Raw genomic sequence first — 14,014 nt, forward strand, 5'->3', positions numbered from 1 at the left:
TCAATTTTGGGAGGAATATTTGGAATATTTCATTATCGAGGATTCCTGGGAACCCAGAATATGAATATCATGCAGGCCATGCAACAGCATAATCAATCGTCAGTATGCTAGGAGGAACTTCCCAGATATTTCTCCTGGTAAATCAGCTGCCTACTTCTGAACATGGCAAGGCTTACTTGTTTCTACTGGACAACATATAAGTATATGTCCTGGGTTTATGAAATTGCTGGCTACTCTTAGACTCCAGCCATTGAAGCAAATGGGTCCAGATCCTTGGACTGAGGTAATGAGGTCAGAGGATCAGAAAAAGGAGCACTCAATGCACCGTATATCAAGGAAATCGATTTGTCATGGATTACATCAGATCTAGTTAGTCTAGGTCCTCAATGATCAGAAGAAGCACATACTATTCTACATACTATTCTACATGAGCTGGAAATTATATAGCTTATGGCTACAAATTGTTAGATACTCTTAATCAGAAGGGAGGTTTGTTTGTACTTTTAGTCCAAGGGACATATGTGATGTTTCAATGTGCATCTGAAGCAGCTAGGAGTAGAAATTGTAAGATGTAGAGATGGTTGATGAGAAGTAAAAGTTCTAAACTCATGTTGCTCATAAGGGGCAAAGAAAGGGAAAAACAGGGCACCCTGAGGGTCAAAAAAAGAACTGAAAATGCCAGGGTAAAAGAGAGAAGGGCACTGGCCACCCTCTTGAGAAGGACTGCCTTACAGGATCCATTTGGCAAGCTGTAAAGTTCTGGTGTGTCCTTGGGTCAAAGGAGTAATTCGGGAGTGAGGATTAAGTCATAAGCTTCCTAGAGCATTTATGATATCTCTTTTTTCATAGAAAGCATCTGTGAAGCACATTTTTTTTAGATTGGGCATTTGAGAGCCTGCCTCTTTCAGGCTAAAGCATTCTGAGCCTTACTGAAAGAGGACACATAGACAATGTCCCTTTGGTGAGAACTGAAAAGTCTGAGTTCACAATGCTCAGACTGATATGGTCTGACTTTCCCTTTTAGGGGAGAAGAAAGAACTACAGCTCCCCTTTTGCTCCGTGATCCTTTTGAAATTGATTTTGATATGATGTATATATTTGTGGCCTCCTAGGACAGAAGGGTCACAAAGGGACACCCAAATTCACATTGTAATGATTGTTTTCTCCCTGGGCAAGAGAGAGCAATTATCATGTCCTTTGTTTGAGATGTTACGTGTAATTACTTTGCATAACAGGGAATGAAGTGGCACCTCCATTTGGAATTCATGGATGTATGAATCCCACTAGGAAAATAGCCAATGCTGTGGGCTCCCATTTTTGTATTAATGGAAGTTATGTGTTTCTCTCTCTTTGGCAGTAGAAACATGTTTTGAGCACTACTTAGTAAAAACAGGGTGGTTGATATCCTCTTGGGGTGATGACAAGAATTTGACACCTCTATGGGGACTTTCTCCATCTGGAGATAACTCAATGCCTTCTTGTTCTGCAGGAGAAGTTTACAGGGCTATTTGGGTATTAGAGGCACTACTCTCTCTCCTCCTATTAAAAGTAGCATTTCAGAGAATCTCATGAGGAGACATGAAATGTCTGAGGCTCTCTTCATGAGGAATAGAGTGGTTTATGTGCACTTTTCTCTAGGCATGGATCATGGTTTGCCACTCTCATGTTCTGAATGGGAAGCTTGACTGTCCCATTGTTCAGAACGGTCCTTTTCTGATAAGATAAAATAGATTTGGATGGTCTGTATTCACCTTGGTATGGTGGAGGACTTCTGAGGCCCTCCTCATGAGATGGTGAGCATCCAAAGGCTCCTTTAACAGTATCAGAAGTAGTGAGGGTTATGGTAGTCACAGTTTTAAGATTTGCAACTTTTTTTCTTAGAAGTGCAATATCTTACCAGCATTTTGGAATAGTGGCAGTGTTTCCACCTAGCATCTTTTTAGAGGACAGGTTTCAGGCCTGCTTGATCTACAGAGGAAAACATTAGTCTTATTTTTTGCAGTATAGAATTTTTGGGACAACCCCTTGGATGAGGAGAATAACTGAGATCTTTCTTGTAAGGAATGCTAGATGTGAAACTCAATTGTGAAGATTAAAAGGGGGAGATGCTTCTTGGAGGAGTAGAGGTAGGACTGGATTCCTTTCAGCATACTTGGAAGATGTGAGGCTACCTTTGGCAGAAGAGATGCATTTTAAAACATCAAGTTCTGAGAGGCAGTATCTGATATCTCCTTCTGAAAATGAGACATGTTTCAATGTCCTTTGGTTAGAATTGGAAGTACTCGGGCTCTTCCTCTGATAAGAGTAACTATCTGGCCATCTTCATGAGAAGGGGTTGGAATTAAGTCCCTGTCTGTACAAAGTGACAGTCTGGGAAATTCTGTTGAAAAGGAAGTACCCACAGTGTCTTTTCTAGATGGCATAGGTTCTAGAATCCCCTTAGCTAGTTGAGAAAGTTCTAGATATTCCTGGGCTAATGTTGGTGTTCCAAGGATCCCTTGATCAGATACTAAAGGGCTCAGCCCATCTACATTGTGTTTCATAAGACACAGAGACCCTGGAACAGATAGCAAAGATTCTAGAGACCCTGCCACAGATTCTGAACTCTTAGAAACAGATTGGTTACATGGCAGAGATTCTTCCAACTCTGGACTAAGTGTTGAAGAAACTGGTAATCTGGGAGAATTTTATGTGGCTGACAAAGATTCTATGATCTCTTGGGTGACAGAAGGTATTTCCTCACGGTTTTGCATACTTGGCATTGTTTCTAGTTTTTCCTTCACAGAATTAGAAAGTCCAAGATCTTAGGATCAGATGGTGAATATCCTAAAGCCGCATTTTTCTAACAAGGTCCTGGAGACTCTTTGGATAACAAGGAAGTTTCTGAAGGCCGTTGGGCAGATGTTGATGTTCCTACTACACCATGACAAGACAGGGAAGGTCTCTGACTCAATACGAAAGGTTGTGACACTCTCAAATATAATTCGACAGATAAAGGTGATCCTAGATGCACTATGGTAGATGCTGAAAATTCCAAAGCTCCTGGTGTAATATTTGCTATTCCTGGCTTGTGTTTTGTACAGGTGCAACCTTTCATATTCTCCTCTAAAGGACAGGCAAGGGCCTCCAGCTTTTTGAACAGATAACAAAGGTCCTGGATTCACGTGAACAGATAGGGACATTGTCAAAAGCTCTAGGGTAGATCATAGAGATCCTAGGGTTCCCTGTCCAGATAAAGAAATTGCCATGGATCCTTTGGAAGAACCTGACATATCTGAAGCAGTTGGATCTGTTTTTTGTACCCTTTGTGGAGTATTCAAATACTCATTTGGTCCCTGGTATGAAGTCAAAGGCCCCTCTGTAGGTTTAGAGAGATCTAAACGTTCTTCTGTGTAAGGAAAGGAATCAAAAGGATTAGGGAAGAAAGTAATGAAATAAGTTGGGCAAAAATTGCAAGTGCCAGAAGTGAGTCATTGTATATCACATATCCTGAGATAGCTGTTGAATTTTTTTTGTGCACCTGATGCAAATGAGGAATATTCTAGAGTCCCCTAGGAAGATGGCAAAGGTTCTACAGTGCCTTGTGCAGTTGCCAAAATACTCAGAGATTCTTGGTCAGATCTCAAAATCCTTGCAATATTTTGAGTAGGGTGGGTATATCACTGACACACTGAGGAATATGGTGAGTCTGCTACTGTGTAGTGTGTAGATGTGGACTGAGTTCCTATACATTGTTTATGTAAAGAAGGATTTGAGAGCTTTTGGGAAGTTGTAGATTGTTGTATATACCTTTGTGGACATGTGGACAGATATAAGGTCCTCTTTGCAGAGAGAAAGGGACTCAAACTTTCATGAGAATAATCAGAAGATGCTGGAGTCACTTGTTAAGTGGAAAAAAGACCCAGAGGATTATGAGAACATTCAGAACATTGTGATGTATTCATCATTGCCTATGCTGAGATAGAAAGTTTCAGAGGTCCCTGGGCAGATTACAAAGGTACTGGATTCCCTTGGCCAAATGGGAAGGTCTCTGCATCTCCTTGGTACAATGTTATTGTCTACCAAGTTTTGGAGGTCATGGTGGCAAAGTTCCTAGAGCTGATGAAGTAGTCTGAGAAGATGTTACATCTTCTCTCACTCTTTGAAAATGTCCTAAAATACTCTGTGATTCTTTATATTGTGACAATATCCCTGTGAAACCTGTTGAATTTTCTAGATTTCTTTGGTTGAAGAAAAAATAACTTTATATGCACAAAGTTCCCTCTTTTGCCCTGGAAATTTTTGGGGGCTTTTGAAAAGATGGAAAAGCTTCTAGAACCACTGTAGGAGGTACAAGATGCTCCTGAGAACCCAGTAGAGGTGGGCAATGTCCTACATCTGATGGTTAAGGACAAAAGTATTCTTGAGATTTCTGGAAAGGTAGGAAATGTCCAGTTTCCCTTGGGAAAGCTGGGGATTTTTGTGCAAAATTTTGGACAGTTGGCGAAAATTCATAACTGTCTGCAAAGAAGTTGGAGCATTCAAACTATCTTGAGCTTATGAAACATTTTGTGCAGTCCACTGTTTAGATGTGGGCAGTTTAGGAGACCCTTAGGCAGAGCAGAAATGTCCAAAAACCTCTGGGGAAGATGAAGAACCTACAGTTCCTTGTGAAGATGAAGAAATTTCCAGAGGCCTTTGATCAATTGACATAGATTCTGGTAGCACTTGAGTATTTTGCATAGACCCCAATCGTCTTGGGGTGGGAGGCAAAGTTCCCACAGTCTGCTTTACAGATATGTACTTTCCTACTGTGGCTTGTGCAGATAAACAATGCCCCCTCAGTGCCCTGAGAATACAAGGAAGACCCTAGAATCATGTCTTTAGTTTTAGTCACTTTCAGACTTCTTTCTTGCGATAGACAAGAATCCCACAGTTCCTTGCTCAGATCTCAAAGATGATGGTGGCACATGTAGTGATATAGTAAGATTCAGATGCATTCCAGCACATCTGGAGCTGTCTGAAGTCCCTCAGAAAGATGGAGAATATTCATTTGCTTCTGATTCTGCTGGAGAAAAAGCTGAATGCAGTAGAGCCCCTTCAGCAGGTCCTGAGTGATGTGTCATTGCCTGGGCTAAGATGGAATGTGTCAGGCCCCCTGGATTGATTGCGAATATACTTGATTCCCTGGAACAGATGGGAATATTTCTACACCTCCTTGAGTAAAAAAATGAATGTCTGCCAGGTTCTTGAGGTGATGATGGCAAACTTCCTAGAGTAAGCAAAACAGATTTAGAAGATCTGACATCCTCTTTCACTCTAGGCAAAGGGCCCATGGTAGTCTCTTTGTGTTTACATTGTCCCAATCCCAATATACCTGTTGAATCAGTCGAAGGTTCTGGATACCTTTGGATGGATGACACAGAACTTTGCACATGCAAATTTCCAATTGCAACTGTGCAATTTTTCTTTTACCCTTAAGAAGTTAGCAAATGTTCTACATTTACAGTGATAGATAGTGGATATCCCTGACCACCTGGTGCAGATAGGTAGTGTTCTGGATAACTTGGGAAATTCAAAAACTTCTCCTGATTTTCCTGGCTAGAGAGAACATATTCATTAGTCTGTGGCTAACATGATGAGCATTGTAAGTTGAACAGATGGAGAAAATGTGAGAGCCCTCTAGTAATTAGATGGATGTTTGAACGAATTTGGTAGAGAAGACAGAGTACCTAAAGGTTCTTGTTTGGGTGTGTACAGAGACCCTTAGGCAGATAGAGAAGTTCCCAGAACCCTTTGTGCAGATGAAAAAGATCCTAACCTTCCTTCTGCAGGTCAAAAATTCCCAGAAGTACTTGAACAGACTGGAAATGTCCTTGTTCCTGCTTATCACTTTCTTTGTAACCTAGAGTCTCCGGGCTACATGGGAAATTTTCTTCAATCCCTGGGCAGCTATGGGATGTCCCTACATGGATTCTGAATTCAGGTAAGATTGTCCAGACACCTGAGTAGATGATGAGTGTAATGAAGAAATTTGTGCAGATACATTCAGCTCAAGAGTTGCTTATGGATATAGGGAAGTTGTGACAAGTGTCCGCAAAGATATGGAGGGGCTCGACTAGCTTGTGTTGGTGAGAAATGGCCATGGGGCTTTGGGACATGTTGCAATGTTTCTGTTGCCCTTAGCATACATGAAGACATTCCCCAAGAACCTGAGAATGAAGACAAATGTTTATGAGTACACTGGGCAGAATCTGATATTCCCAGAATCTCTTGGGACGATGATGACTGATCAAAAGACTGTTGAGTATATGGTGAAAGGCCTATAGAAGCCTCAACATATATGCTAAGTTTGGTAGATAGCAAATGTGCTAGATCCTTGGGACTACAAAATAAGACTCCTGAGATCATTGGTCATATTGTGAATGTCCTGTATGACTTGAAGGATGTGGCAAAAGGCCTGTAGTCCCTTGAACAGATGGTGAGTTTTCCTGAGATTCTACCATGTGTGTTGAGTTCCCTAGCTTCTTTTGGAAAGATGCCGAATGTTCTAAAAAACCCTGGGAAAGATGGCAAAGCACCCATAGTTTCTTGGACAGGTATCAAGTGTTCTAGAGTTGTTTTCTTACATCTCACAGTTATTGAATTGCCTGATATAGTTTGCTAGTTTGTGGAAGTTTCTGAGAACATCATAGAGAAGTTGAGGATTTCACTTTCACTTGGGAATATGACAATGTTGTTGAGATTTTTTGGTTTTTGGGGTTTGTGTGTGTGTGTGTGTGTGTGTGTGTGTGTGTGTGTGTGTGTGTGTGTGCTTGTGTTTGTTTGTTTGTTTTTATGTCCTGGTGGATGAAGAAGATCTTTTTTCAGATGGAAATTTTTCTGACTTCCTATTTTCAAATTTGGGAGTTAGCATAACCCCTGTAGGAGGCAAAGGATCTGTAGTTCCTTGGAAACATGGCAAGGTATACAGATATTCTACTATGTATGATGAGTGCCCTAGCTTCTTCTGGAAAGATGCAGAACGCTCTAATTTCCCTGTGGTATAACTAAAAAACCCTCAGTCCCCTGGACAGTACAGATTGTTCTAGAGGTCTTTGTTTACAACTGACAATTGTTAGATTTCCTGTTGTAGTGTGAGGAGATGATGGTGGTGCAGATGATGAAGGTTTCACATTCCCTTTGGAAGATAACAATGTTTCCTTAGTTCCCTGGGTAGAGGGAGAAGATATCATAGCCTCTGTTTCAGATGGTGGATGTCATCGGGTATCTTGCATAGATAGAGAAAATGTATAAGGCTTCTGAAAAGAACTGAAATTTTTCACAGGTCCTGGTTCAGATGGTGAAATTTTAGAGTCGTAGTTTCAGATTTGGGTAGTCCCATAGTCCTTCTAAGAGATAAAGAATGTTTCTCAGCCCCTTTATTAGATGGAAATATTTGAGCCATCCTATGAGCACATTGAGTAGATCCTAAAGGCCCTGTTTTACGTCTTGATGGTTCTACAGTCCCCTGTGGTATATAGACTGTCTCAGAATGTCTTTTTCTTATTTGTATTTTGTCCCTTCCTTTTGGGATGATATAAAAGACTCTAGGGTCCCTTGTGCCAGTGATGACATTTGAAGAGTTCTTTGCAAATGGAAATACCTAGTGTAGATGGTGAAGAATGCAGAGTCTGTTTAGAAGGTGTGTAAGTGGGCAGTGGTCCTTGGATATTTACCAAAGTTTCTAAGGCCTGGGAAGAAAATGAGTAAATTTTCTGAGCATTTGGTGCAGTAAGTGAGTCTTTTCCACCATCCTAGGTAGATAGCAAAGAACCTTGATGCCCTTGGCATGATGATGATGATGATGATGATGATGATGATACCAAAGCCTCAGTAGCAATAGCAGGTAAGGAAATTGCTACAGGATCCTAGCCAGAGAGTATGTTTTTTGGAAAAACAGAGACATTTTTCAAATGTCCTGGAGATTTCTGAGGATATAAATATGTCCACATATCCACATCCACAGATGGCAAATGTCCTTTATAAACCTTAGAAGATGAGGAAGTTGCCATATCACCTGGTCAAGAAAGAGAATGAGAGTTCCCTGTTTAGATGTGGTGAGTTCTGGAGTCTGTTGTGCAGTTAAGGATATTCCCACACTCCCTTGAACAGAAGACAAAAGTGCTACACTTCATTCTGAGGATGAGGGTGTTCCCTGTTGCCATTGGGTGAGTGACATTACATTTAGGGGAGAATCTGAGTCATACTGAGATAAATCTAGAACTCCATGAATGTGGGGAAAATTTGATGGCATATCATGATATAATGGTGAAAGGCTCACAGGCTCTGAAGCCACCTGTTTGGGTCCAGGAGCTACAATGGCTGAAGGGGAAATTGGCAGGGATCCTGGTCTAAGTGGCAAAGTTCTTACCATCTCTTGGGCAGGTTGGCAGGTTCTGAGTTTACTTTGGAGAGATAACAATGGTAATAAATTCTCTTGAGTACTTGGTGAAGTAGCAGCTGTACTCTGGGTAGTTGTGGAACAATCCACAGGCCTTTGCAAGGACATCAAAATTCCTGAAAACTCATGAGTTGAGATTTCATGTCCTGAAACTCATTGTGCTGATGAGGAAAGATCCAGATCTCCTGGAATGTGGAGTGAATGTCTTGAATAACTTTTTGAAGATGGAATATTTTTCTAAACACCTTGGCCAGATGACAAAGTTCTGTAGTTCCATGGGCACCCAGATATACTGGGAAAAATCCTGAAAAACCAAAACACCTTTGCATAGGTGACAAAGTTTCTAGATGCCCATGGTTAAATAATGATGGTCTCACATATCCTAGAGCAGATGGTAAATATCCTACAACAATAATGTTTTAGTCAGAAGCGTTTTTAGATACTTTAGAAGATATGAAAATTTTCTTGTGTGTTTGGGCTAAAGACAAGTTCTAGATGATTTTTTTAGATGTGGACTTTCCCTCAGGCCCTTGATTTCACAAAGGAGATTGTGTAGTCCTGAAGTCTGATTTGCAAAAGGACAAATTACCTTAAGCATGGTCAAAATGTTCTGCATCATTTGAGAAAGATGAAGAAATTTCCTGGGCCAGATAGTAAACACATAAGAGCCTTTTGGTTAGATAATCTTGAGCCTTTTTGGGGAAATATGGATTGTCCAACATGCCCTTTGGTAGACTGAAGATGTGAGACTCACCTGAGGAGAAATTGTAGGTTTTGATGTTTCTTTGGCATCAGGGGATGTTTCAAGTCTCCCCCCCCCTTTTTTTTTTTTTTTTAGAAAATGTTCTGTAGTCTCCTTTGTTAGAAAGATCAAATCTTAACCTGTTTTTTTTCTTCTTCTATAAACTGGATGACTGTATTATTTTGGTAGAGGGAAAATGTCTACTACTTCCTACCAGAGAAGGCATGGAAAAGAAACACTCTTGGGTAGATGGAGATAATTGTAAAGCACCTTGTTCAAATATCACAAATCCTATGACCTTCTGCACAGATGGGGAAGGTCTTAATATGTCTTTTGTAAGTGTGCAAGTCTTAACCTTGGCTTTAAAATGAGGGGAAGGCCCTAGAGATACCTGTGTAGATATGGTTTCTTCTAGAGCATCATGGACAAGTGTAAAAGATCTAAGAGCCTCATAGGCAGGTAGTGAAATTTCACTACCTCCCTGTCTACTAATAAAAGTGACATCTCCTTAGAGCATCATGGATAGGTGTATAAGGTATAAAATCCCCATGGGCAGGTAGTCGAATTTCTTGACCTCCTTGTGTACTAGTGGAAGTTCCAAGAAACTTTTTTTCAGATGGAAAAGTGGATAACAACTTCTGTATAGAATTTTCAGGTGTCATAGACAGCTGGATGGGCAAAACAGCTTCCATGGGGCCTTTTGAATATGAATTAGAACCCAGAGGATTTTTGGCATTTGAAAATTTCTAGAGACTTATGCTGGCATGAAGAAGGACCAACAGGCTTTTGTGTAGGGGGTTAAGAATCTATAGTATCTTGTTTAGTTGGGGAAGAAGGCTGATCCTCCTGAGGTGATAGGGAAGATCTAATAGTCTCCTATAAAGTTTGGGGCAGCTCAAATTTTCTGAATTTGGAGGGATGCTGAGGACCCTCTTCTTTAGAGTTCAGAGTGTTAACTGGTATGGTGTCCACTCTAAGTCGCCCTTTGAAAGATTGAGAAGGTCTCAGACTGCCTGTGGAAGATGCTGATGGTTCTAGTTCACTTCCTGTATGTGCAGAAGCGAAAGGCCTTTTGGAAGACTCAGGAATTTCTACCACGTCTTGAGTATGTATGGAACTCACAAGATCCTATTCTTGGAATGGCAAATATCCTTGAGCTCCTGGTGTAGGTGTGGACATTTTTCTCTTTCCTTGAGCATTTATTAGAGGTGTGAGGCTCACTTGGGACATTGTGATTGCATGTATTTCCCTTTGGACTGAAATAGATGATGTGAGCACATTTCTTATTGGTAGAGGACTTTGAAAGGCCTCTTGGTTTCATGGAGAATGACTGAAATTCCCTTGGTCAGGAGGGTCAGGTCTCAAAATAACTCTAGTAGGAACAGATTGCATAGGACACTTTGGGGGGAAAGAGAAACATCTTTGGATGTCTTTCTGAGAAGACTTTGCTCTCTGCCCTGTTTTGGCAGCTGGCAAACATTTTCAACTCTGCTAGGGAAAGGATGTGGGAAATGATACTTTTGGGACAAATCACTGACATTACCCTTGGGGGAAAAGGTTTAGAGCCCCCTTTATGTGACTTACACTCCTGTTGTAGGTCCTCTTGACCAGAGGGTTCTTCTCCAAAATGCTTTGGAAGAAAATTGGAAAGAAGAGAGTCATGTAGTGTAATGTATAACCTTTTGGAAAGCCTACTGGAAGAGCAGGCATTATGATTTTACTGTCAGCACAAGTGAGTAGTCTTTGAGATGCCTGTGCAGATGTTCAATGTCTCATAGAGTATTGGAAAAATTTGGATAGTTCCATTACCTCTTGGCTGGATAAGGAAAGACCCTGAGCATTTTGGGGAGAATTAGGAGATCCCAGATATCCTTGGCTAGATCGGGAAGGGTGTAAGGAACCTTGAATGTTTGGAGAAATTTCCTGTCCATGTTGGCCAGCAGAAGAGTAGGCAGAAGATGCCCCAGGCACTGTGTGATCTTCTTTGAACTTTTTAATGGCATCTCCAGTACCGTGTTTGGAAGATATTACAGGCATTCAGGCATCCAACTGGTGAAAATCCATAGGTTCTTCACCCAGTGGACATAGGCTGGCTTCTTTTCACCTGTCTATGCATGGGCACAGCAGATGAGGCCACTCATTTTCTAGTGGAAGGCTGTAAAACAGATTGTCTGGTATCCCTGGTTAGAGGATTACTCGTGAACTCAGGAAACCTCAGAGGAAGTGTAACTGTCCATTTTATGTTCTCTTTTAGATCCTTCAGAGGGTCCAGGGTCCTGTTATTGGATGAATGCTTTATAAGAGCTTTGGGTTTCTGTAACTTTTCTGTAACATGAGATCAGGTTTTTTTTTTTTTTTTTTGAATCTCTAGTCTTCATAGGGTTTTGGGCACCTGAACTTGTGCCGATTCTGTATATGGAGCCCTGGAGTCACAAAATCCCTCGAGTCTCTGCTGGCCAACTGCTTCCCCTGTTAGTTTAAGGTGTAAAATCCAGTTGGGGGACAGTGAAGGGAGTCCAAGGCTATGGAGGCTGTGAAATCAGTTGCGGTAGGGTATCACTATTCTTTGGACTACACTTAAGGGTGTTCCAGGCACTGGAGGATGTGAAACCTGTGGTATGTGGTCATAGTGTCAAGTCTGGGCTGAGGCTCACTGCTATTTCTCCACATGTCTTGCTATTTGATCATTAAGGAAATTGTTCAAGAAACATTAAATAGATGACTGCCCCTTAAAGGGACAGTGAATGTACTTGGCAAAAGTGACTTGTAACAAGAAACGCTTATGCAGCATCCCTCCTGAGAATTGTGGACATATAAGAAGGCACATCACAAAGAATATAAGTTACAGTGGCCTCAGAAATCAAGTAAAGTTTGAGAAAGGCTGTCCTCAAGCCTTCCCAGGCCATTCCCGAGCCTAGATGATTGCTGTTCTCTTGCCTGCACAGGCCAATCTGGAGCGTGCAGTTTGGCTGTCCTCCTGTTTGCACTGGCCAGTCCTGAGCTACCTCATATTAGCAGGGCAATCATCCAAAATTTCTGAATAAGGAGGGACCCAGAGGACCCTCATCTTTAGGGTTCAGAGTGCTACCTGGTTTGGTGCCCACTCTAAGGGTTCATGACAAGGAATTGTTGAAGGCAAAGCATGGTTGGAAATTAAGGACATGGTGTTCTTAGGAGACTATGCTCTGAAGTCCATCTTAATCCAGGATAGATCCCTCTAACCTAAGGTCATCAGTGAGTGTTGCAGTGATGATTGTTTCTGTCTCATAACTGAATGGGAAAGGCTTATCCATACCCTTGCTCCTCACAGGCTATGGGGCTAAACAAACACTGGCATATTTGCTAGGGAAAGAACAGGTGTTAATATTTGAATAGAACATAGAATGCATGGAATAGATATCACAGATATTATTTCGAATTTTAAATCTACCTCTCCTAGATAAATCTGTGATAACTGGATGCTGAAAGACATCTCTAAATTACTAAATAATACTTACTGCAATACCATTATTGTGCAATTAATATGCTATTGTTCAGAGAATAAGGGCTGAACTTTAGTAATCTCTTTATAGTACAAATGAAAGTTTTATTTCAAATACTTATATCTGTGTTTGACTAGATTCAGAACACAGACAAAGTTGGAATCCTGAAAATAGCACTTGTGGCCTTAAACAATTGCTTTGTCTGTCACAGTTAGTGAGTTAGGTTCCTATTACTTTTTCATATTTGGATTGCTTGTTGAAGGTCATATAATTCTCCTGAAGGACAACAGGCAAATGGCTCACATCAGTGGCAACACATGGACCATTCAGTTTGAGTCCAATGATGCAGCCGGTATATAGTTGCACAGAATGATTTATTAAACCCTTAGTTAAACTGATTCTTTGAGAGGTCATGTTTTATAGAAATTGATACACTAAGAAAGTGTAAAATTGAGGCTATAAGTGAAGATCCTTCTTTACTGACACAGAAACTTTGTTTGCCTGTTGCATACCTTGCCAGTTTTCTAAGAGCAGTTTTTGATCTTGCTGGATGAAAGGTGTTTATTTGGCTCCTCTCTTTGATTTTTCTGAAGGATTTCGGTTTCCCTTTGGCTACACAGCAATAAAGTCTTGCATCATTCAGAAACACAGGGGCACTTTCTAATATCTAATTATTTCCTTGTGTCATTGCCTCAATGCTATGCCATAAGTTCTTTCTTCTTGGAATTCCTGAATGCTTTAGCACCCCTTTTCTTTGTTTAACTCTAATTTATCTCAGTAGTTTATATTTAAAAGCCATTTACTGTCAGAATATCCACTCATTTCCTACAATAGGGGGTAACTTGTATTCTGGATAATTCTGTATTCACTGTGCTTTTCTGAATTTCCAGTTGGTCTTTTTACATCTTTGAAAACATTAAATTTAAGTACCAGAATAATCCTGCTAGGCATGAAGAACTTGCTGCATGGTAAAATGGGTAGGAAATTATAAGTATCAATTCAGATAATATATACCTTTTGAGAATTAGCTTCACATTTCTAATGTCCGAACAAAATAGCTTTCTTAATTTAAGTTACAGTTGCTATGTTTCACTCAGATAATCTATAAAGGCAAAATGAGTAGTGGTTTATAAATGAAGAAATGTCTGCATTAAGCATGATAATATTGAAAAGAAATTACAATTTTTCACTTTGAAATTAAATCTCTGAAGATGATAACTTAACTTGTGTTTGGAAAAGATTTCTGTGAATTTTTAAAAATATCATTATTAATATCAGCAGTATAAAGTTGTTCAAACAAAATGACTTTTATTCATTGTAAATTTAATAACGAAAATAACTGAATAGTAGGTTTGTAGCATTTGACAC

This window comes from Mus musculus, chromosome Y, assembly GCF_000001635.26.
Source record: "Mus musculus strain C57BL/6J chromosome Y, GRCm38.p6 C57BL/6J".
NCBI classification, from domain to species: Eukaryota; Metazoa; Chordata; class Mammalia; order Rodentia; family Muridae; genus Mus; species Mus musculus.